The 26,307-nt window shown below is 43.3% G+C and overlaps 2 long non-coding RNA genes across 4 annotated transcripts in view; one reads left to right on the forward strand and one right to left on the reverse strand.

The window, feature by feature from the left end:
• LOC140477232 (uncharacterized) overlaps positions 1 to 26,307 on the reverse strand; it is a 229,308-nt gene that overhangs the window by 148,643 nt on the left and 54,358 nt on the right. The window lies entirely within an intron of this gene.
• Positions 15,350 to 17,737, forward strand: LOC140476756 (uncharacterized). Its single transcript, XR_011960594.1, has 2 exons — positions 15,350 to 15,565; positions 16,192 to 17,737. It is a non-coding gene; the product is annotated as an uncharacterized lncRNA (long non-coding RNA).

Below are 26,307 nucleotides of genomic sequence, written 5' to 3' on the forward strand. Positions count from 1 at the left end.
CAACAACTGCAGAACAGCAGATGTAGTGCAAATAGGCTTTCTTCCAGAACCTAGGAGACAGGGAGGTCTACAGATGCTGGAAATCGGAGTTGAGAGTGTATTGCTGGAAAAACACAGCAGGTCAGGCAGCATCCGAGGAGCAGGAAAATCGATGCTTCAGGCCGGAGCCCTTCATCAACTGTTAATCCTAGCATGGGCAAAACAGAGACACCCCAGAGAATTTCTCGAAGTCTGGCACTCCAACTGGAACTCAATCAATAGACACATTGAACTGGGCCCACTCAGATACAGAACCAGAAGTACCCGGAAACAGAGACACATCGATACCAGACCGGACAGACCACCAGCTCGGCGAACAAATCTTACAACTTCATCCGCAACTTGAGCTACAAACCTTTTCATAAAACTCTCATCATTGGTACTCAATTTAGGAATGTCATATCTTCAATACTGGTGTTGATTTCTGTGTTAATTCGTCTCCACCCAGGCAACAAGAAATGGATTAAATACTCATCTGAACATAACGTCCAAATAGTCAAACCTACTGCCTTGAAGCCACTACAGGAAGAAGTGTATTTAATATGGCACCTTCCTTGATCCCCATCCCAAAGCACTTTGCAGGCAATAAAGCACTTCTGAGGTTGCGTCACTTGTGTCTGTTATGCTTTCTACAATATGACAATCTGTGCACAGGTACCTCTCAAGGACAGCAATACAATGCTGGATCAGGTAATCTGTTTTAACAACTTTGATCGAGGAATCACCTTCTCAGGAGAACTAGGGATAGCAATAAATACTGGTCCAGCCAGCAACACGACCCGGCACCAAATAAAACAAAAATATCAATAATATTAAAAAGTGTTTTTCTTAAAAAGTACCACTCTTTAGCATTCATACTCACGCACCCAGCCTTGGTTTGTGTCATTAGCTGCTGTAGAAAGGCTCCAGTACCTGAGTCAAGCCACTTAGTAGGCAGTTTAATCCATATTATTATGAGAAATATGCCCATGGAGTTTCAGACACTGTTTACTTAATTCCTGACTGAGGTGTTAGGAGAAACTCTATCCTGTAAACTGTTCCAAGGATAACATGCCAAAGTCACATCTCAATAGGATCAAAGAGTTACTCCACAAGCGGATGTTGTTCTTACATCAGTGCTTAATGAGCAGTTGGATCCCATCTGATGCATTGCTATTGTATTCTCTATAACAGACTCTCTCTGTACCTGAAGAAAAATTCCAACTTTGCAGTTAATACCTAGTGGGTAAAGGTTCCTGAAGGAGCTAACTACTGTCCATCATGACATGAAAGTTAACAAGGAGATTAATCAACCTTAAAGATGGTGCAGCAACTGAGGTGGTACAATTAGCCTAGTAGGTTGCAGGAAGATAATGAGTTGGGGTTTCTACTAAATCAGAGTACGAATGTAAAGTACAGATCAAATGAGAATGAACTAGATTTATACAGCAATATTTTTTAAAAGAGTAATTAAATACTAAGTGCATCACATGCAGTATATTCATTTCAAATTGGATAGTAAATATACAGATAACTTCAGCAATTTGAATACAAAAGCTCTCAAAATAACAAATAGATCAGTTAGGACTTTAGTAACTGCCTTGCTTTTCTTTGAGTTCATCAATAATCAATCAAACGACATTGTGTTGGGTTTAAAATCTCATTCAAAGAAGGGCATCAGTGACAATGCTATTCCTCCTCAGTACTGCAGTGCCAGTCTGGTTCACATTCCCAACTCCTGGAATGAAGTACCATTTACAGATGTGCCTACAGATACTCTGTGGAGGTCCAGTCAGATTCTCATTGGGCATGAACCAGACACAGTGAAGCAGTTACAATTAATCCATTGTTGAGAATGAATGCCCATCTTGCAGCCAATGCAACAACCTCAGATTGGAGTGCTGCGTTATTCCAGGGCACCAAAGAAAATTGATGAGACTAGCTAATGCAACTTGTAGAAACTTACCCTTTGCTAGATCTTATCTTTCAGATCACATTATGCTCACTGTAGCTTGTAGGATTTAACTTGTGCGTAAACTAGTTGCTGCACCGTCAAACTTACACCAGCAATTTCACTTCAAAAAGTAGTTTATTGAAGGTTATGAGTTATAGAGTCTGACACCTTATTCAGGTGCATTTATTATTTGCGATGACAAATCCTAACAGGATTTATAGCTGCAAAGCTCTTGCAGTCATGATAACTGGAAACACAGACATGTATATCAAACTCTGACATAACACTCTAAAAAATGAATAACTTTAAAGTGAAGTGCTGAAGCACGTCATTGCCATGACGGCTTTGTTGGTACCTTACCATGCAAAGTAAAGGAACAACTTGCATTTAGAGTATTTATCTCTGCTTTTAATCAAATTTCCTCCCATTCTCTTCTGAAGGCTATTGCATTATGTCTCTCAGTTCAGATGCTGCAAAAAAAAACTAGTCATTTGGATATAGAACTGGCTCAAAGGTTTGGTGATGGAGGTGATGGAGGGTTATTTTTTAAAAAAAATTTGGGGGCATGGTGGCACAGTGGTTAGCACGGCTGCCTCACAGCGCCAGAGACCCGGGTTCAATTCCCACCTCAGGCGACTGTCTGTGTGGAGTTTGCACATTCTGCCCATGTCTGCGTGGGTTTCCCACGGGTGCTCCGGTTTCCTCCCACAATCCAAAAATGTGCAGGTTAGGTGAATTAGCATGCTAAATTGCCCGTAGTGTTAGGTGAAGGGGTAAATGTAGAGGAATGGGTCTGGGTGGGTTGCGCTTCGGCGGGTCGGTGTGTACTTGTTGGGCCGAAGGGCCTGTTTCCACACTGTAAGTAATCTAAAAAAAAATACTTTTCAGAGACATGCTCATGATATCATCACTGCATCATTGTATGTGCGCCAATGGTATAAAAGGTCTCAGGCTCCATCCTAACTGGGGCCACTTGGAGCATAACGCACTGATGAAATTGTGCCATTGTTTGTAGCAGAATAATATCAGTCCGACACTGAAATGCTTGTGACTGTCATGTGTGTACATACCAGGAGGTTTAAAACAAGTCTGCTGAGTCTTTCAGCACTGTGTTAGCCTGCCAAGCTCTTCGGTTACAGGAGCTAACACAAGTGTTACCGCACTGGGTACAAATATCCTATGGATGCAAGAGTCCAAAGACAGATCAAATGTTGCAGATGCTGGTTTGCATTCTCTGGGACTAGAAGTCAGGTGGGCCATGGATGATTTTAAGCAGCAGCCTAGGCATTTACAGACAGTCAAAGGCATGACTGAGAGCTTTCACCAGGAAGATATGTTGAATGGCATCTTTTCCCCTAGCTTTCACTGAACTCACAGATCTTAACTGCACAGGGAAGAGCATGTTTTGAAAATGGAGCAGCACTTATTAAATCAAGAAGGGTCAATGTTTTGGTATGGAAAATTACCCTTTTTACATTCTGGATTATTTCATTTGAACATAAATCAAAATCAACCATAAAACAATTGTACAGAAAGAATAAAACATTTCATCTGTTTCTTTTTATTGTCAACCATGCATGGGGTTATGCTATGTCATAGAAGCAGCTCTGTTGATTGCTGCAAATTGCATCAGGTAACTGTTGTAATGTATAAATAACAAAGAGTGGGAACTGATCCAAAGGCCTGGTCTTATGACAGATGCAGTCAGTGTGCCTCAGTTTATTCCAAAGGTTAACATGCCTGTTTGCTCCAGAGATACCCCCGAAGCCTGCTTTGTCCCGAGCACGCTCTGTTTCAGCTTTTCAAGCATCTGCACTATTTACACAGGGAGGCAAAGGGACTTCAGCTCCTGGTGTATTTAAACAGTTTACACAGTTCGACTCCACGTCATTGAATTAGCTGCAGTTAATTTAGAATAATTCTGTCCATCCTGTAGGAGTGTTCTGTTGCAATGGAAAAAAATTAGCAACTCGGACGTGCGCTGTCTCTCATCGCTGTGTCAGGCTATTACCATGGAAACTTCAAATTTCCCACAGCGTATCTGTTCATATCACTCCCTCGAGACCTTCACCTTTCCAAACTAGCCACCATTTCACATGAGCTTAAACTGGGTGGACACGAGGGGAGACTGGAGATGGGAACACGAGGGGTCTCAAACTAGCTAAAGCTGGGGTCCGTGGGCCATGCATTCACGTGCCCAGCTGATCTTGCTGGAGATAAGGTAATCCCAGTCTGGAAATCCACCTGCCAGGGCAGATGAGGCATCCTCTCACTGCCAGGTTGAATGACTATTAGAGCTGGATGTCTTCACGACTAGTGACATGGTAATGGGAAGGAAAGCCAGCTCATATAGCTCCACTACCCAATCCACTCCAAACAGCCCACTACCTCGCCTCTTCCCACACCATTACTAAACTCAGTCCAATCTCAGAGACTGTCGAGATGCTCAGTTTCCTCCTTTTGGCCTGGTCAGTGCCCCCTTCTCTGCACAGGATTGTTGACCCTCCAAGGTTACAGCACGTTGGAAATGCAACCTCAGTACCCTGCCCTCCGTTACCTGCCAAACCCCACTCCTAAGTGTGCAGGGCTCCCAGGAGCAGCCTCCTCACTGGCAGAAAGGTTGTGCCATTGGCCAAGGTTCAGAGCCTGCATTTATCACCAATGGATGGTCAATTTCTAAAGATGGCAGCCATTCTGCCAGTGAGAGGTAATGACGATACACGCAACCTGTACAGTTTGGTCATGAGTTACTAGCTGCACAGCCCTACCATATGCCCTACTGTGCTGCAAGACAGAGTGATAGAGTCACAGAGAGTCATAGAGATGTACAGCATGGAAACAGACCCTTTGGTCCAACTCGTCCATGCCGACCAGATATCCCAACCCAATCTAGTCCCACCTGCCAGCACCCAGCCCATATCCCTCTAAACCCGTTCTATTCACATACCCATCCAGATGCCTTTTAAATGTTGCAATTGTACCAACCTCAAGCACTTCCTCTGGCAGCTCATTCCATACACGTACCACCCTCTGTCACCCCTACAGCTCTTTTATATCTTTCCTCTCACCCTTAACTTATGCCCTCTAGTTCTGGACTCCCCCCACCCCAGGGAAAAGACTTTGTCTATTTATCCTATCCATGCCCCTCATGGTTTTATAAATCTCTATGAGGTCACCCCTCAATCTTTAACACTCCAACCCTAGCCTATTCAACCTTTCCCTATAGCTCAAATCCTCCAACCCCGGCAACATCCTTGTTAATCTTTTTTGAACCCTTTCAACTTTCACAACATCATTCCAATAGGAAGACCAGAACTGCACGCAATATTCCAAAAGTGGCCTAACCAACATCCTGTACAGCTGCAACATGACCTCCCAACTCCTGAACTCAATGCTCTGACCAATAAAAGAAAGCATACCAAACGCCTTCTTCACTATTCTATCTACCTGCGACTCTACTTTCAAGGAACTCCAAGGACACTTTGTTCAGCAACACTCCCTAGGACCTTACCAATAAGATTACAAGTCCTGCAAAGATTTGCTTTCCCAAAATGCAACACCTCACATTTAGCTAAATTAAACTCCATCTGCCACTCTTCAGCCCATTAAACCATCTGATCATGATCCTGGCGTAATCTGAGGTATCCCTTCTTCGCTGTCCACTACACCTCCAATTTTTGTATCATCTGCAAACTTACTAACTATACCTATGTTCACATCCAGAACATTTATATAAATGACGAAAAGTAGTGGACCAAGCACCGATCCTTGTGGCACTCCATTAGTCACAGGCCATAGATTCAGATAGGTGACAAGTTCGGGGGTTAGCGATTTAGTCAGCTCATTTAATAGTGAACTGCAAGACGATTAACTTACATTGAAAACTGACTGGAGTTTCTGTCTCAACAACAGAAAACAGGCCAGCCGTTCACTTTCCAAACCCCAAAAGAAACAAATTTCTCTTAGCTGCCTTGAAATGTTGTGCGAGGTTCTGCAAAGGTCAATGGTAAGGAGTGCCTCAGGTACCACCCACCATCCTCTCAGTGGGAGTACAGGGACGGGTGGACACTGCTCATGATCTTGGAGGAGAATTACTTATCTCTCATGCAGTTTCTGCATCATCATTATCACATTGATGTAACTCGTCATGAGTGAAGGAGAGCAGCAGGATATATCCTGTTCAAGGCATTTCTCTTTTCATCAAACTACCAAGTAGTTGTCCTCTAACACACTGGACCAAACAGACCCTGTAAACCCTGGGTGGGCTAATCTTTGGAGGGCCAGTGTTGACTTGATAGACCAAATGGCCTGCTCCCACACCGTAGGGATTCCGGGATTCTATGATCCTCACAGCTCCTAATAAGGCTTGCTGTCAAGTTTTCTCTGACAATGCTTCACCGACACTCTTTGGGATACTAAACTAATTCAGAAATGCTATATAACTGCAAGCTGCTGTGATCGAAAATACTTTGTGAACAGATTTCGATAACAGTTCTCCTAACAGGAAGACACAGCCTTTAAAAGCGAGCACCGGTTTTATACACCGGTACTTATTTACCAAATCTAAACGGAGCCAAATTTTTAACACAAAAATGAACAGTACAGTGTAGGAGAGGCCACGTTCCTGAAAGATGTATTCCAGTGATCATATCCACAATTCTATGAGCTGAAACTACATTCATTTTTTTCCAGGAATACTGTTAGATTACTGTACTGCACTCCAAGTTCACACATGCAATTTAACACACATACTAGCATGCGAGTCCGAGAGGGATGGGATCGAATGTTGGGATGCAGAGATTGTTTAATGCAACTCCTTTCTTAAGAAAAATAGAAAATGTTCGAATCAAAATCTCTTAGAAGTTGCAAAGTGGAAGCGGAGTTTGTCATTTCAGACTTCAACTGCGATACTCCAAGGTAAAACAGACTTATTACTTGTTGTTAAAACCTACCTGGAGAGGTCACTTAAATAAGTACTTGGCCTGCTCACTACTTATGGTTATGCGACCCCCAGTAATTTTCACTTTTAGAACACCCTAAGTATTTCACAGGGTCATATGAGAACAAACAGGGAAATTCCAGAGGGTGGTGACGGTGTGTGTGGGTCAGTCAAACAATTACCTTTATGTCTTAGGGTGATAGAGTCTGCAGAAGGGGAACATTTGGGAGAGGAGAGCTGGAGGAAATTATAACAGTGAGGCACATGAAACTTCGGAGGGATGAAAACTGCAATGAGGGCCTTGGAAAAAATGGCAGCTAATGCAGGTCAGCACTAACAGGGTTATAAGCAAGCTGAATTTGGGGAAGGTTGGTGCGAATGTAGTTGTTTTTTTGGTAGAAATAGATCTTTAAGGCCAAATGGTGAGCAGTAGAGGAAAAAAATCATCTGATGTTACATAGGTGCAAGTAAACAGGCTTTGAAGTGGAGGGAAATTGGGATCGGGAGCATCAATCAGGGACACTGAGGTGAAGAACAGCCTGGTTCAACTGAAGAGCTGTGCAGAAATTGTAAACGGAAGACAGATATTTGTCACAGGGCCAAAGAAGATGACTCTGTTTTTTTGTGTATTTTAGCTGGAGGAAGTTCTGGCACATCCAAGATTGTATATCAGCAGGCAGAGATCAAACCAGGTGGTGCAGGGGTGCAGCAAGGCATCATGCACAGGGAGGTTAACTTCGATCAATGGCGTCCAGAGGCAGCATGGGAGCTGGGCAGAAGTGAGGACAGAGCAAGGAGGCAAGTGATTACTATTTAAGTAGGTATGTTCTGAGCTTCAAACTCTGTGACACATCCTGGGGGGGGAGGGAGGGAGGGAGGAGGAAGAGTTACTTGGACACTTTGTTTCAGTAGGCAGTCACACCTGATAGATTAGGTAATTCAAATTCAGTTAGTGATCAGGGAAAAAGGGTGTGACTGTAAGTGAGGCAGGTAGGGGGATTTTGAGTTCAGGATGGGAAGAGCCTTAGCTCTTGGCCTTCTCCAACAGGTATGAGATTCTTGCTCCCTGTACAGATGAGGGAAAGGGCTGTAGACAGGATGAGCCAGCTGACCACGGCACCATGATGCAGTAGGCCATTCAAGAGAGGGAACAAAAAGACAAGTAGTTGTTATAGGCGATTCTATACCTCGGGGGTCAGATAGTATAGTTGGCAAGCTGGATTTGGTGTCCCGCATGATGTGTTGCCTGCCTGATGCCAGGGTGTAGGACATCTCCAACCAGCTTGAAAGGATATTGGAGCGGAAGGGGGAGAATCCAGTTGTTGTGGTCCACGTTGGGACTAACAACATAGGCAAGGCTAGGAAGGAGGATTTACTTGGGGATTATCAAGCACTAGGTAGGAAATTGAAGTACAGGTACTTAAGGGTCATAATCTCCCATAATCATAATGGTTGTGGGGGGGGATTAGGAACAGAGAGGAGAGAGAGAGAGAGAGAGAGAGAGAGAGAGAGAGAGAGAGAGAGAGAAGGGGGGTTGGGGAAGAAGAGGTGAGGTGGGGGGAAAGACGACGCATGGGGGATGAGGGGGGTGTGCGATGGGGGTTGCAAGGGGGGGAGGTGTTTGGTGGGGGAGGACGCACTAGGAAGGGGTGCAAGATATGAGAGAGAAAGCAGAAGAGAGAGAGCAAGGAAGAAAAGAGAGAAAGGAGAGGAAGAAGGGGGGGGGGGGGGGGGGAGAGAAAGAAAGAGGGAGGGAGTGGGGAAGAGAAGGGGGAAGAGGGGCACCAGGAGAGCGGGGAGGGAATGTGGGAGTGAGGGGTCAGGAGAAGGGGGTAGAAAGAGAAAAGGAGAGGTGAGAGAGAGAGAGGTGCATGTATGTGTGTTTGTGTGTGTGAAAGAGTGAGAGAGAGAGTGAGAGAGAGAGAGCACGAGAGGAGGAAAGGGCAAGGGCGGGTCATGGGGGGTGGGGTTAACGAGCCAGATTGAAGACCGATGGGAGACAGAATGAAGTTGGATGGTTTTGAGTGGAGTGTGATGAAAAAGAGGACACTAACTGGGAAGAGAGTAGCATTTACAAATGGCAGCCAGTGTGGGAGCCAGGAACAAGTCCAGCTGCTGGGAATGTTGTGGGAATTGTCTTCAGGGAGAAGGAGGTGGGCCTCATGGACGATGAGATAAGCTGAGAGAGTTTATTTTGTGTAGAGGAGGATGGGTAGTGCTGGAATATAGGGAAGAGAAGCAGGAGCCAGACAGTAAAAGCTGAAAATCCAAGTCTCATAGGAAGCAGCAAATGTGTGACACCTTGAGCTGCAGGATAAACAGATGAACAAAAAGTAATCAAAAAGGTTTACCCAACCGGAATAACTGAGCCTGATTTGTTAATGTGCAGGAATAAAATACAGTGTTTTGATTAGATTGAGAGACTGCAGTTCCAAGATATTACACAATGCGGCCTTTTGTGGGACTATAGCATTATCTTCACAATATCCTCCCATTGTTAACTTGCATTTGCTGAAAATGGCTAAAGGCATCTTTAACATGAGTCCACACGGAATACAAGGAAGCAATTGATGTTCTTTTCTCAATCGGCCTTGGGATGTCAATGGATTTCACCGGAATCTACACTGACCAAGGGACAGCCCACATTTACCAAGGAAAACCAAGCATCCAGACTTGAGTCTATTTTCCAATGCATATCAAATCCCAGTGAATTAGAACCCAATAGCTAAGCTGTCTGACTGTTCGTGCTTTACCTCTTCAAGTAATTTTCATTAAAATTCATATATCGACTCAATAAATACTTGCACTGCAAATAAAACAGTGATAAACCCAGCTTGATTTACAATAACTAAAATTTCATCCAAATTTCATCCTTCACAAGCAAGTTAAATCTGATCATCCAGTTATCCATGAGAATAGATTTTATTTCTTAAGCTACTTCTTGTGCTTGGGTTGGATGCAACCTGAAAAGACGAGGCGAAACATCACAGCCTGACTCCTATCTTTAAACCTGGAGTTTCTCTGTCTAGACAGCAAGCTGTCAACTCAAAAATTCTGCAAGGAAAGATCAGCCTTGTTTTTCAACAGAATTTCACACTCAAGACTGATAAGGCAATTTGTCTAGTTGTCCCAGTAATTCTCAATCATGTGTTTGCATTATAGACACACACACACAAACAAATTTAGACTGGGCACTACGCCAAGGTAGACTGACGATAACACAAAGTGGACTGATTCACACACAGACTCACAATAGCCTGGCACTGTAATCTAATCAGAAGCGGAGACTGGCACAAGCAACAAAGGAACAGTCAAAGAAATGATCTCGAAGGATCTCAGTCAGCAGGAACTGAGATGTGTCATGTGTTTATAGCCCTAACCTCACATCCTCTGAGTAATGACTTTTAAATTTCAACCTTGGCTGCATTAAGGAACACAGAAAGACAGAGAAAGAGAGAGAGAGAAAATAAACACATTTCTTTTAATGAGATTAGTCTAAACCACATTTTGAGATTTAAAAAGGGCATTGTTTGTTTTCTCACAGCCTGTAATCAGGAAGGAGGGACATTTGCAAACACAGATTCTCTAGAGTGATAGGCACATATACTGACAAGAGCCATACCAAGTCAAACAGCACAATAAACAGCCCTGGAAAATGAATAATTTCTGCAGTGTCAATAAACCAGATTGGGGTAGAGATGCATTCTCTAAGAGAAATTGTTAAATTCAGTTAAAAAAAACACACACCAGGTTGGACTATAACCTTGTGTTGTATGATTTTTAACTTCGTCCACCCCAGTCCAACACCAGCACCTCCACATCACAGTTAATACAGGTGTTCTTCCGATAGGATCAGGGTGAAGAAACTTGCTGGTATTCCATTGCAAGAGTTCTTGTTGCAGACAAAGCTCAGGAGTAGACACCAAGAGATGGGGATGGTCTAGAGGTATCAATCACTGGACTGTTAATCCAAAGACCCAAGTAGTATTCTGGGATCCCGATTTCGAATCCCACCACAGGAGATGGTGGAATTTGAATGCAATGAAAAAAATAAATCTGGAACCCACTGCTGATCATGGCAAAAAAAAACCATGCACTGCCCAATTTTAACTCTAATGTGCATTTTATAGATCAATTTTTTGAAAAACACTTTCAAATCCTGAGCTAGTCTGGCGAATGCCTTAACAGAATCCATACAAGAGTTAATAAACTGACTGTGCTTCAGCTGGCTGGGTCAGCTTCATTTACATAACATGGATCCACTCCAGGCCTGTATTGGGCCTAAAGCAAGCATAACCTAATTTTGCACATTAGAGCACTACTAAGTGCATTTTTTAAGACAAAACATTAAACCGAGTTTCCATCTGTCCTCTCAGGTAGATGTGAACAATTTTGTGTTATTATTCAAAGAACTGGGAAGTTCCCCAGCGCTATAGTGAATATCTATCTTTTAACCAGCATCACTAAAACACAGTGCCTGGTTATTTCCATCGCAGTTTGAGAGAGTTTGCTGTGCATGACTGGCCGCCACATTTTCTACAACTCAGAAGTACCTGACTGCTTACAAAACACTTGAGGAGAACCTATTTTTACAATCAGCTTTCATCGCTTCAATCATTCCACAGTTTAACATTCTCTTTAATCTCCAACAGTGAGGGACATTGGTTAGGCCACTTTTGGAATATTGCGTGCAATTCTGTTCTCCTCCCTATCGGAAAGATGTTGTGAAACTTGAATGGGTTCAGAAAAGATTTACAAGGATGTTGCCAGGGCTGTAGGATCTGAGCTATAGGGAGAGGCTGAACAGGCTGAGCGGCTGAGGCTGAGGGGTGACCTTATAGAGGTTCATAAAATCATGAGGGGCATGGATAGGATAAATAGATAAAGTCTTTCCCCTGGGATGGGGGGAGTCCAGACTAGAGGGCATAGGTTTAGAGTGAGAGTGGAAAGATATAAAAGGGACCTAAGAGGCAATGTTTTAATGCAGAGAGTGGTGCGTGTATGGAACGAGCTGCCAGAGGAAGTGGAGGAGGCTGGTACAGTTGCAGCATTTAAAAGGATTCTGGATATGTATATGAATAGGGAGGGCTTAGAGGGATATGGGCCCAGTTCTGGCAAATGGGACGAGATTAGGTTACGATATCTGGTCCGCATTGACGAGTTGGACTGAAGGCTCTGTTTCCGTGCTGAACATCTCTATGACAATCTTTGGCAAACAAACATTTTATTTGTTGCGTTTAACAGTGACTGGAAAGGAAGTTTCCCATCACTGCAGCCCAATTATCTCTGCCATTTTCGAGAAGGCACAGAGTCCGAGATAAACTTAGCAATTCACTTAGCACTGGGGATTTATGTTCAACCTTCCAAGTGAACCAAAGTACATTTCTAAGAGCTGGTCTGGCTCTATTTTTAACCAATAATGTTGTATTGAACTCCACTTCAACCTCACATACACAAGTGAATTTTTTCCACCATAACTCCTCACTCGGTAGTGTACTACAAATCATGTCCCGCTATTCGTGAAGCCATCAGTGAAGTTAAACATGCTACAAAGGCAAAGGTTACCTATTCTTTTAGACCCAAGTTGACAGAAAGCACACACACACACACACACACACAGTACGGGAGGGCAGTTCAGGAGCCTCTATGGACAGGGATTGCTGAGATGATCCTTTTTTCTTTTGGCCTGTTGGGACTTGCTACTCCTTAATCATCTTTCTCCAGGTATTCTCAATTGATTGCAGAACCTCACAACAACTGGCTCACACCGACAAAGTATCTGACATGTTTGGGTCGGAGTTGCAGTTTACTATTACTGATGAGAGAAGATAAACCAGTTTTCTTCAGGCTTCAGGATTGCTTTTTTAAAACTGCAGAGAGAAGGACAACTCTTTCCTTTCCTGATGTTCAAAGATTTCTGACCCAAACATTCACACTGACAAGCTATTACCTGGGAGCCAATCACATTGCTGTTGGCAGGTAGAAGCCTTTGTCACCAACAACACATCACCATTCCATGAACCAATCAGCTACTTATTGCTGGCCAAATTTCCATTCGTACACACACCCTTGGTTCTAGTCTGTAACTAGACCTTCTTCGCTGCTCGAATAAACAGCAGTATAAACATAGTCTCCAATGAGTGTCAGGAAGCTGCTTTTAAAAGGTGCAGCAACTTTTTTCATACTCCCTGCTGTTTTAAAACTGCCCATTTCTCATTTCAGTCCGCAATAAAAAATACAGAATAGAAAATATTGACTTTACACCCTGATGAATTGGCTATGCTAAATTGCCCATAGTGTTAGGTGCATTAGTAAGGATAAGGTAGGGGAATGGGTCTGGTGGATTACTCTTCAGAGGGTTGGTGTAGACTTGTTGGGTCAAAGGACATGTTTCCATACTGCAGGGAATCTAATCTAATCTAAACCTTACAATTAAACACAATTAATAAATATTCAAATACTTGTGTGTAATAACGCTTTAAGGGCATTCAATATGTGTTTACAAGTTTGCTGCATATAACAACAAAGCAAAGTTTTACTTCCTATCCCCACCCACAGCAGTTCTTATAGATTTCTCATTTCCTCTTCTTGACTTTTCTGGGGTGCAAGTCAGTAGGAGTTAAAGGCCGTCTGTATTACTGATGATTCAACTTCTTAATGACAGGATCACTTTGTTAGAGAGCAGGAAGGGAGCATTTGTTTCATGCAGAAGCAGTGTGGAGGCTATTGAGAAGAAACTCAAAGCAGGAGACTGACCACAGCTGTAGACAACACCATCAAAAAAAGACTGAGTGAGGAAAGAGACAGGACTGTCAAAAAGGGCAGGAAACAGCACCAGAGGTTGAGGTGAAAATAAAAGATGTGATATGAGCTACAGCAACCCACTGAAGCAGTTTGAGTAAGTCCCTGTGGTGTGGAACATATAGCTCTGTGGTCCTCACTGGCAGGAGCAAGATTCCCCAGATTCCCTACAGTGTGGAAACAGGCCCTTCTGCCCAACAGCTCCACACTGACCATCCAAAGAACAACCCGCCCAGACCCATTCCCCTACATTTATCCATGACTAATGCACCTAACACTATGGGCAATTTAGCATGGCCAACTCACCTGGCCTGCACATCTTTGGACTGTGGGAGGAAACCCACGCAGACACGAGGAGAATGTGCAAATTCCACACAGATGGTTGCCCAAGGTGGGTATTGAACCCGGGACCCTGGCCCCAAGTTTCTGCTGAAGCTACTGCAATCATCTAAGCGGAGATGGATGAAAAGGCCAAATTCCGAAGAAAAGCAGACATTTTGATTGGTCAACCTTTGCTCAATGTGAGCACCTCCCAAATCTGAAGGCTGTTGGTTCAAACCTGCTTCAGATTGCAGGTACAAAATCTCGCAGAATGCAGGGGCAGATCTGCAAGCATTGACGGTTCCTCTCTTCGATGACAGTGGAGCCCTATTTGCCTGGATGAGGGTTTACACTGCATTATGTGAAGAGGAACATATTACCCTGGTGAGTTGGACCACATTCTGCCCACAACAACCTCTGCCAGGAGGAGGTTAAACTGGCTGCCACAGTTCCTCACATTACAGCTTTAATAGCAACTTATTGGTTAGAAGACACTTTGACACATCTTAGGGACGTAAAACGTACTGTATGAATACATTATTTTTCTATTTGCATGCTCGCTTTTGTGAATCGGGGTTAATCACGTTTGCCCTCATCCACAGTTTATAACTTCCTGCATGGTTTCCTGGACAGGACAGCGAAGTCCGCTCATCTTTTACATATTTGTCGATAGCTCAGGTACCTGGAGGCCATTTCGAGCCTTTCCCTTGCTAAATTTCACAAACAGTAGGGGACCAAGCCTGAGTCCCACCCCACGCACGGAAGTGGTTCAAACCCCAACACCGGGCCAATCAGGAACCAGAGCTACTTTATAATTCTAGTAACACTCCAGTAACAGCTGCCAATGGCTGCACATTAACAGAATCACTCACAAACAAAATCAAGTAAACAGACTAAAGTCACACAGCTACCGACTTCCTGGACATCTGAGTTGTAATCGCATTTGACATTTGGGAAAAGAGTCGGACCTTGTTAGGAATGTTTTTGACGTATTCCAGGGATTGATCAGCTGTCGGAAACACATACTTTGCTGTAAGCGCAATCATCACCAAACACAATGGCCATCTGCTGTGCGGCTATGACTAACAGGAAATGACGAGGCTGCCACTTGAGACCACTGAGCAGCTCTGATTTTGAACTGGTCTGCATTCTAACAAGCACAGTTATAGCATTCACAAGTCTGTGTGGAGGCGAAGTCACAGCAGCCTACAACCAATAAACCTCCTCCCGGTTGGAGAGCTGAATAACAGCACCATTCCACCCACGTTCAGCGCTATAGTTCTCAGATTTGCATTGCAACAGGAACTGTGTACAGACTCCTTCAAAGTGAGACAGCCGCATGAATGCAATAGTTCAGACCAGTGACACTCCAATTGGTCATACTAAAAGGCTACAGATGAACTCTATACAGACAGGCAAACAAAGAGAGAGAAAACACAAGAGTAAGAGAGACAAGAGAGAAAAAGAAAGGCAGTGCGTGAGTGTGACAGAGAGACGGAGAGAAATAAAGGAAAAGAGAGAACTCCAAAAAGGTTTGTGAAAAACGTGTTCCATAATTTTCTTCCCTTTTTTGCTTTTTTTTTGAAAAAGGAACAATATACGCAGTGTCCTTTTAAAAGCAGAGTGTATACAATTACACTGTGTTGGGGCATCGAGACAATCGGGCCTGCTTGTATTTACCTGCTGGGAATCAGCAGCAGTATCATTTGCAGCAGATGGCACACAGTAACACATGACTGTTCCGAGGCAAAAGGCAACCCAATTCCCTGCTGGGGGGGGTCAATGTTAGTCACTGCAGCTCACCAGCAAATCCCATTCCTCATCTCGACAAGTGCCTGGAGGTGGGCGGAGAAAGTGTAAGCAGATGATAAATCCAACTAGCCTCACTCAGCTGGTTAGACGGTAAGTTCTTATTTACCCTAAGAGACTATCTTCATCATTTGCAGTGTTTGACAGGGTTCTGGTAGCTACGTATCAGAGACTACAGAGCCTGATCTGAACTCCAGAGGGCTGCAAATGAGGAAGAACGCCACAGAGAATTGGGTTTTGGGCAATTTGCTGGCCACAAATTTCCTCTCCTTGTGTTTGTTTCTCGCTCTGTTTCTAATATGTGCTTATTTTCAGAAAGGGCTGAACCATTTCTCTTTATTTGTACCAGATTCTGTCAACATGGATGATCCTCTGGACCTTGAGCTCTTCAGAAAACAGCCAAGCAGCCCATTCTGATTGCCTTCCAATATCGGGATTTTTGACATTCCTGGAATGTGGGAGTCAATACTTAGGCCAACATTTATTGCCTGTCCCTAGTTGCCCTTAAGAAGGTGGTGGTGAGCTCCCTTCTTGAACGCAGCAGTCAATACGCTGCAAGTAGACACACAATGCCCTCAGAGAGGCAATTCCCAGGATTTTGCCCCAGTGACCAGGAATGGTGATGTATTTCCAAGTCAGCAGGGTGAATGGCTTGGAGGGGAACTCGCAGGTGGTGATGCTTTCATGTACCTGCTGCCACTGTCCTTCTGGATGGAAGTGATCGGTGGTTTGGATGGTACTGTCTAAGGAGCTGCGGTGTATGTGTGTGTGGTGGGTGAAACAGCATTGAAGCTCCAGGAAGTAATGAAACAACAGCTTACATTCATGTAGCACTCTGAACTGCTTCAGAGGAGCGTCAGTTGAGGGTGTCAGTTGGCTGGACGTGATGTAGAGTGATGCCAACAACATGGGTTCAATTCTGCACTGGCTGGAATTACCATGAAAGAAGGACATCCCTTCAGAATTTCTCCCCTTGCCTGAGGTATGGTACCCACAGGTTAATGCAGCTGTCATATCCCTCTATCGGGAGGCATGGTGGCTCAGTGATTAGCACTGCTACCTCAGTGCCAGGGACCAGAGTTCGATTCCAGCCTCCTGTGTGGAGGTTGCACATTCTCCCTATGTCTGCATGGATTTCCTCCCACAATCCAATGATGTGCACTTAGCTGAATGGGCTATGCTAAATTGCCCATAGTGTTCAGGGATGTGTAGGCTGGGTGCATTAATCAAGGTTCAATGTAGAGTAATAGGGTAGCTGAATGGGTCTTGGTGGGATACTCTTCAGAGGGTCTGTGTGGACTGGTTGAGCTAAATGGCCTGTTCTCGCACTGTATTATGATTCTAAGAAGAAAGCAACCCTGCAGACCTCTGGGACTCCCTCACTTCAGTGTGCTGTGTAGCATTAAGGAAATAAGCACTTCCTTTCAACAGATGGCATTTTCTTCTCCCTTCTATATTCGTCATTTTTTTCCTTCTTAAATGAAAGTCAAGAAAAAAGTAAATCTGGAATTTCACATTTAGCATTCTGTGTGATGGGAAGGACTATAGTTAATGGGAACATTTATTTGTAACAAGATAATCCCTCGGCCCATGAGTTACAACTAAAAATTACTTTCAGGGTGTTAAATGTGGCTCAATGGTAACACTCCTATTTTCAAGTTATGTCGAGTCCCATTCCATTTTCATCACATTCTAGTACAATACTGTGGGATAGCTGAGGGAGTGCTACACTGTCAGAGATGCTGTCTTTTGGAGGAGATGTTAAACTTTTCTGTCTACTCTGACGTAAAACAAAAGACCACTGGCAATATTTTGATGAAGAGTTGGGATATTATTCCCAGTATCCCAGGCAATGTTTATTTTTCAATAAACGCCACACAACAATAAAAACAACAGATCATCTGGTTGTCTTCACATTGCTGTTTGTGGGAGTTGAGTTCAAATCAACATCCCAGTTTTCTCCAAAATAACACACTGGCTACACTTCAAAAGGCTTGAAGCACCTTGAGCCCACCAATAGTCATGAAAAATACTACAAATGCAAGTCCTCCTTTCTGTCCTTCACTAACGTCCAACTGTGTGAGAGTAGCTGTCCTTTTTCCTAGATTTGATAGCGTACATACTCAAAGAAGTGCTGCAAACACTTTGGGAAGTCGTGAAAGGTGTGACATAAATCTAAATTCTCTTTTTTTCAGAGTGTGACAAAGTGGATGGATTTACAGGCCAACCAGTGGTGATATGAACTCATCTTCCATGGCCATTAGGGTGGATAGACATATAGGGGAGAAGGGGAGGGCGTGGTCAGGAGGTAGGCAGTGGGGGGGTGGTGGGGGGGGGGGGGGGGGGGGGTGTAGTGTGGAGGAGCTAGTCGGATGGAAAGGAGAAAGTATCCAGGATTCAGAGCCACATTCACAGTTTCCACAATCAGGCCAGTTGCTGCCTCAGACATAGGCACGTTCTGCCCTAAACTAAATGCTCATTCTACTCTTGAATAGTGTATGGTACAGCGAGGTATAAAAAGGCAAGCATTTCCTGTTCAATTCAAGTTTATTCCTTTTTTACAAAGCGGACGTTTACAGCGTCTTTCTCAAAACAATCTTACTCATGCACGTGTCTGCGCACGTCACTAGGATTTATAACGGTCCAGGTGGTTAACTCACTGCAATGACCGATGGTTAGAATACTGATCTCGCAAATGGTTACAATTGGTTTTTTGTGCAGTGGCTGTATCTGTGGCACTGAAGAAAGGATTTATCTTTCAGCAAGAGTGTAATTTGGCGTCAGCTATTGGTTTCGGAAGGAAAGGAAATGTAAATTAAAACAAAATGAAAGGAAGCCTGTCACCCACTGATCGGAGGGGTCTTTGCTCATTGTTGCTGCAGCATTGCTGAAACGTGCCTCAATGTCTCATTATCGAGCTGTGGTCACAGCTTCCATTGTACCAACTGGAGGCCATCCAAAGACTCACCCCCAGCCAAAATTCTTGATTGCATTTATGGAGAGAAGTTTATGTTAGCTTCCGCAGACACCAGGGAATACTTTTTGGGTATTTTACATGATATTGCAAACACACCAAATCTGCTTACAGGAGGTCACTGAGGACAGGAAAGCTTGCTACTCAATGGGCTACTTGTTCCAGTGGCTAATTGTTTGGCGGCTGGGACAAACGTTTATTAGCAATTTGAAATCAGCGTGCCTGGAGAAATTTGTCAACATTTTTATCATCAGTTAATCACAACTGTGAGATTATGTTACTGGGTTGCTGACAAAAATCATGTGAAGCAGTTACTACTCCTTAGGCTTGCTCGCTTCAAGTATGACATGGAAAAATGCAGGATTTCACACCAAAACTTCAGAGTCTTTGACAGCACTGAATCATGACAAATATATGTCCAAAAATATGGACCTGAACATTGACTATTCAAGTTTAAATTGGAAAAGTTGCATCTAGATCACAAGCCAAAATCATCAAATCCAAGTCGCCTAGGCCACAGCTCGAAGTATTAAAGGACTGTTTTGGAAATGGCAAAAAAAACTTTCTGGAGCCAACAGTGAACTAATGGTACTCTGACAATTTCTGTACAACCGATATCTCCCTTTGTTTTTCATGGCACATCCTTACAGAATCGAAAAAGGTCATCCTGAGGACACACCGCTGCAGTTTCAGGAGGTTGCATGTACAACACAGTTCAGCAGTGGCTATTAATGGATGAAAAAAAAATCATCACAAAAACCACAGAATGTGCAATACTGCCATTAAAAGAGACACAAAGGGGAAAAAAAAACAGGTCTCCCCAGCCAATTTTCAAAACAGTCATAGCATAAAGAATGCCTGAAACTGCAAGTGGTTTAGGAACGGGCAGCAGCGGTTTCTGAATGGCTGCTAAGTGACAAGATCACAAGTATTAAAACGGATGTATCATTTAGTGCAAGTGAAAAGAATATGATACAGAGGTTCCCCGCAAGGGCAAGCTACACTGTTAAGCATCAAATAGAAGAGGATGCAGACAGATGGGTGTCATTTGGAAATAGACATCTTTTACCTTGCCAAGTACAAGCGCATCTGAATCGAAGCCCTGAGAAAAAATCTAACACGCACAGAAACAGGGATAGACCATAGAGTCTGTTCTGCCATTCGTTGAGATCATAGCTTATCTGTGACCTTAACTCCAAATACTTGCCTGTACTCCATATCCCTTAATACGTTCGGTTAACAATCGTGATTCTCAAATTAACAATTGATCCAGCATCACTCAGTGAGCACAGCTGTACCATTGCCACAGTCAGGTTGCTCTAGATGTGGAAATTCTAATTCCCTCTCATATTTGGAGCCAAACCACACTTACACCAATACAAGAGTGTGGAACGTTAAGGACACACGTGGTAGGACAAGAGGCAGGCTCTCAGACAATGCAATGAAATTTTCATTACTGTGTCGAATCCAGATTATGATTACTGATCCACAGGACATCCATCTCAGAGAGATTAAAATGAAGTTTTGCCACAGTGTCAAGGCTGTGATCTCTACTCTGACTGGAGCATCCAAGTGGCTCACATCGTGCTAAAAAGTGCCGCGCTAATTCACAGCAAAACCATAACAAGTCATTTATGGAACTGATGTTGGGAGCGGTCTGTTACAAGTGGCACAGCGTAGGAATCGTTTCCTGCAGCAGCAAAGCTCAGAACAAGACCAGCACCTTCCAGACGGAGGAATTTCACTTATTTACATCCTGACCCATCCTTGTAGGCGAGGTTAGGTTTCTCACATTCTAAAGATTCCTCAAGGGGATGTCACTGGAAGGCCTTTGCTCCTGGCCATAGATGGCCACCTGTTTGGCACAGGATTTTTCATTGACCATCACGGTTCAAGAGACCTTATAAAGAAAGAATGGAGATGGAAAAGGCCATTGGCCCCTCAAACCTGTTTTATCATTCAATAAAATCATGACTGATCTGTTACCTCAGTTACACTTTCTCACACTACCCCCATATCTCTTAAAGCTTGGACAACTGAACAATGATATATTACAAGGAGACACCATTAAAATTTCCACAGTATGGATCTCATTACTTCTCAGTAGTTGAGGCAAGTATCATGGGTGGGCCTAAGGGGAAGCTAGATAAATAACTAGATAAAGCGAGACAAGGAGAAAGGGACAGCAGGAAATGCCAAAAGGAGTAGGTGAAGCATGGGGGAACAGCAGATATGTGCATAGTATTGAACAGAATGGTCCATTTCTAAGCTGTAGTTCTGTATAATTCCTTTTCAATTTACAACCGAAGTACAAGGTTTGCATAAGAAAGCAAAATACACTGGGGAGTGAAGAGGAAAGTGAACTAAACAAAAAAAGATCTTCAATGACTTAGATAAATCGGAGATCAGATAGCATAAAGATAACTTTTTTTTTTAAAAAGCAACTTAAAAGAGCCACTTCTAAGTGTAAATAGTTAGCAGGTTCAGTGCATTAACTTCAATGTGCCTTTGGAAATCCTTTGGAATGTCAGTACAACATATACTATTATTGAGGCAATTCCAAACAAAGGATTGATGACAGCCACCCACCAACAAACAAGGTTTATGGGATGAATTCTCAAGATTCTTCCTCGAATAGATCAAATTACTCCGGTAAAAACATTTAAAAACTGACACAGGGCTGTAAACGGAGGCTGATGACTGATTTATCACACAGCTGTCAGAAGGACCACATTCCACCATTTTAAAGAGTTGAAATAGCACGGGAACAAAGACTGGCCATTTGTACAGCAGTGTAAAAAGGGCAAGTCATTGGACTTTGGGACTTGCCACTGGCTAGAAAAACGAATGAAGATAATCGAAACAACAAGCTTTAGTTGACAGTGGGGGGACATTTGCCTTTAGCTAGCCTATAACGAGACATGGCATTTGCCAGCTAACAAAGCCTGGCTCTGCGTCCACTTGCCACTTTGACCCTGACAATGCATGTGCCTCCCAGCCACATGCTAGAACAGTCACTTTCTTCTGACCATGAAATGTCAGATGGGATAACCTTCGTCAAGACAACCGATGTTATGAACTAGTTTCCAGGGGCACATGAAGCATACATTCTGGTTTGGGTCAAAACACCGATTTTTGGCTTCAAACCTAGTCTGTAATGAAAATCTGCACCTCTCTATACTGTGGGAACCAGATGAGAGGCTACAGCATTATGTTATTCATGATGCGAAAATGATTGACACTAAGCCAGCAGTCCAACAGTCATTATATTGAGGCGAGGATGTAGGAAGAACAACACTTGAGCGGAAACTCTCAATCTACAAACATCACTCTCCCTTTTGTTTCCTCTCCATTAGGCTCATATGACAATCAGTCTGCTAGCTGGTTGCACTTGAGAAAGGTCAGTCGCTGATCACTGGACCAACAGGGATTGTCTCCACTGATGCTTTGATGACAAGGGTACTACAAAACATTACACCATTGGCAGTAGGTCCATCAGCACAAGAACAATCTCAGAAGCCCCACCGGAAGATTGGGAAGGGAATTGCAAATTCAAACTCCAAGGTGAAAACAGAGCTACAAAGATTTATACCGTATGCCAAAGGGAACAAAAAACGGCTTAACAAAATAGCAGACACGTGAACAGTAAGGAACTGAAGTGTGAACAGTAGGTTTTAGCAATCTACTCCAAATGGAGTGTTTGAAATGTTCAGCTTTAGGTTGAGTTAATTAATGGATAGATCCAAATATCCTAAAGGTGTGCATAAATACAGCACATCCTTTTCACAAACATCTTTGGAAATAGTTGGGCATATCTGCACCTAGTCTTTGTTTTTGTGTTATTTGTGCTCTGTGCACTGGCCTTTATTTGGTATGAACAAACTTCCCTGAAGACATTATAACAGCAGTAGTCACCAGCTCGAAGTCCCATTTGTCTTCAAGTAAACAGCAACAAAAAAACACAGTAACGACAACACTGCAGCAATCCCCAACTGGATCACCTTGACACTGCTCACGACAAACATACAAAAGACCAAACTGAACACGACTTGCTTCCTTTGTTTCTGCAGCTGTGTTTCACAGATCTCTGTTTAACCATAATACACTAAATGCCCATCAGAATGTTATTCTCTGAAAAAATGAACCATCCTAGCTTTTCCCTTTAATACTGGGGGCTGTTGACATGTTACACATGACGTTAGCACTTACTAGAATATTAACAGACACAGGGAGAGAGGCCAGCAAGCATTAGGTTTTCCAACCTACTAATCTATATTATACTTTGAACATGCAAATACAATATGCACGGAAGAGCTTACCTGGCTACAGGGTCCAATAGCAATCTGTGCAGGCTAAAAGTGAAGACAAAAAAAAACCAGCACATCTGGATTACAGAATTTGTTGGCACTGTTGAAGTTGAGTATATCGTTCACAGAAACATAAGACTGTCTCTTCCATACTTGTACTTTGTTGATCTTTAGTAGATGCACAAAGAAAACTTGGGTTGTGAAACAGGTCTTGCCATCCGCCTGTGATCACACTAAATAGCGAGGAGGGATGAACAAATCCTTTTCTTTGTTCTCTTCAGCACTGAGTGTAAACCTCTGCAGCTCTGTTTCTCCGTTTGGAATTTGATGCGGCTTCTGCTGGATCAATGCACGACCCTGGGCCTCTTAGGACTAAGTTGCTTCCCTACACACCCAGCACCTTGTTGTGTGGTTGTGAAATATGAATGAACTACAGCTCTGAGGAAAGGAAGAACAGCAACTTTTGATCTCACTATTTGCTGTTCATTCTGGGAGTCTCTTGGAAGGACAAAAATCAGATAAGGGGCAGCTCTCTCAAAAGCAAATCACCTAAGGATACTGGCACTTGTCAAACAGAGGTGACTCCACAAACACATTCACAGAACAGAATAGCTTCAGAGTTATACGTACCCAAGGAATTTCTGCATGATCAGGCATAAGCAAGGCCAACTGAATACCCAAAGTCAGTTTCAACGACGCTTACATGTGCAACATCATGACCCCAAATATTGATTTTCACACCAAAGAGACACAAGCCTACAATGGAGGTAAATAATTAAATGGTCTTAAATGGAGACAAAGAGAACTCTTTTTACCATAAGTCCATGGAATTCTCACCCTCAGAGTCATTGAATAGATTCAAGGCTAAGTTAGATAAGAGTTTTGCTTGACTGGGGGTTAAAGGGTTAGGAGGAGAAACAGGACTGTGGATTTAAGGCCACATTCAGATTACACGTGGTCTTCTGGCATGTTGGAGGCGGCTTGAAGGGCTTAATGTCCTACTCCTGCTCTTAAATTCTAGTGATCTCCTAGGAACCAGTGTCAACATGACAATTAGTAGTTTGACAACAGGCATCATAATAACACTTGATGACCCCTTCATGTTTAGCAGTTATGGCTATCAGCAAAACTTCCAAATGGATCGTCCCCATCTCTAATGGATTTGCAGCATGCAGGTGGAAGAGTACCAACAAGCAACATACAAAGCCATTTAATCTATGCTGCAATTGTGATGGGATTACCCCCTCAACATCTCTCTATCTCAGGAGGGACGAGACAGAAACAATAATGAAAACTGTTACACTTACTCGCTTCATACAAAACAATGAGGAGGAGAATAACAACAGGTGGAAAATAAATCACACTGCATTTGTATATTGCACATTTCCAGTTGGGGGTAAATACTCCAGCCTACTTCCTTCAATGAAAGGTCAAACAACAGACAAATATTTAAAAGACATTTCAGTGAGGTACCAGTTTCTACAGAGGTTCACAACTGACTTAGTATAAGCGGTGTATTCCTTGCCCAACTCTTCCATAAACTGGAGAGCAACGCCCAATTTCTGCTCACTCTCCTCCCCGTGCAGATCCCCAATGTAATGTATCATGGAGGTTGTTTGTAATTTCCTCGTCACTCATGCACACAGCTAGCACGGCACAGCCTAATGTATTAAGCAGCACATTCACCATCAACATCATTGACTCCAAGTACTGCAAGGGAAATTTGCAACAGAGACTGAACTTGAATGCATATTACTTGCTCTCCGAATGAATCAGAATCCTTACAATGCACATAGGGGGTCATTTAGGCCCATCACATCTGCACCAACCCTCCGAAGAGCATCCTATCCAGACCCACTCTATCCCCGCAACCTCCCATGGCTAACCTACCTAGCCTACACATCTCTAGACAATTTAGCATGGCCAACGCATCTAACCTGCACATCTAACCTTTGAACTGTGGGAGGACATCAGGGCACCCAGAGAAAACCCACACATACAGTCGCTCAAGGGCTCCCAGCAATGTGAGAGAAAGCAGTGCTCACCAATGGGTTGTCCCGCCACTCTGCAAGCTGCTCTTAGAGTCATATAGTACAGAAACAGGCCCCTCGGGCCCACAAATCCATGCCGAACAGGTTTCCCAAATTGAGCTAGTCCCATTTGCCTGTGTTTGGATATTTCCTGTCAGTTACCTATCCAAATGTCTTTTAGATATTGTAATTGTCCCACCTCTACCACTTCCTCTAGCAACTCGTTCCACACATGCACCACCCTGTGTGTGAAAAAGTTGTCCTTTCGGTCCCTTTTAAATCTTTCCCCTCTCACCTTAAACCTACCCTGAAGAAAAAATCTTGGCTATTCACCTTATCTATGCCTCTCATGATTGCATAAACCTCTATAAGATTACCCCTCAGCCTCTGACTCTTCAGAGGAAAAAAATAACTATCCGATCCAGCCTCTCCTTATAACTCAAACCCTTGGTATCATCCTTTTCAATCTTTCTTGCAACCTTTCCAGTTTAATAACTATTAAAATACTTCATTTTTGCTCTCAATTCCAGGCAACTAGAAACACAGACAGTCTGAAAACAATTTCATCTCAGAGCATGGATATAGTTTTAATCTCAAGGTTTACACATTCAGTCCAAAAGACTTTGCCAAGGCACAAATATCAATGGGGTGCAGTGAGGTCATAGCTTGGGAAGTTCAGTTGCAAACTGGAATTGTTCTGATCTCAGATTCCAACTGAACATGGGGCAGTTGCCTAATCTTAAACCTATAAAAGTCTTCATTTGAACGAACCAACAAGATCCAGTTTTTCCCGACATTACATTCTGAGGCATCATTCTAACAATCTGGGTCAAAAGACAATGTAGGTTTGTCCATCAAAGCTTTAGTTTTTTCCAACCCCATCTCCAACCTACAGAGGGATGTGGTAATATCAATGAACTAGTAATCAAAAATCTTAAGCTACTGTCCTGGGGACAAAAGTTCAAATCCTACCTTCAGAGGTGGTGACATTTGAATTCAATTTAAAATAAACTCTAAATTAAAAATTTCAACTTGTCTACTGTAGACGGCTGTACACAAAACTGACTGGTTCTACCCATTAGGGAGGGAAATCGGTCATCCCTCCTTCAAATGTGACTTCAGACCCACCTCAATGGGGTTGACTCTTCGGTGCC

The sequence above is a fragment of the Chiloscyllium punctatum genome, chromosome 5 (genome assembly GCF_047496795.1).
Source record: "Chiloscyllium punctatum isolate Juve2018m chromosome 5, sChiPun1.3, whole genome shotgun sequence".
NCBI lineage: Eukaryota > Metazoa > Chordata > Chondrichthyes > Orectolobiformes > Hemiscylliidae > Chiloscyllium > Chiloscyllium punctatum.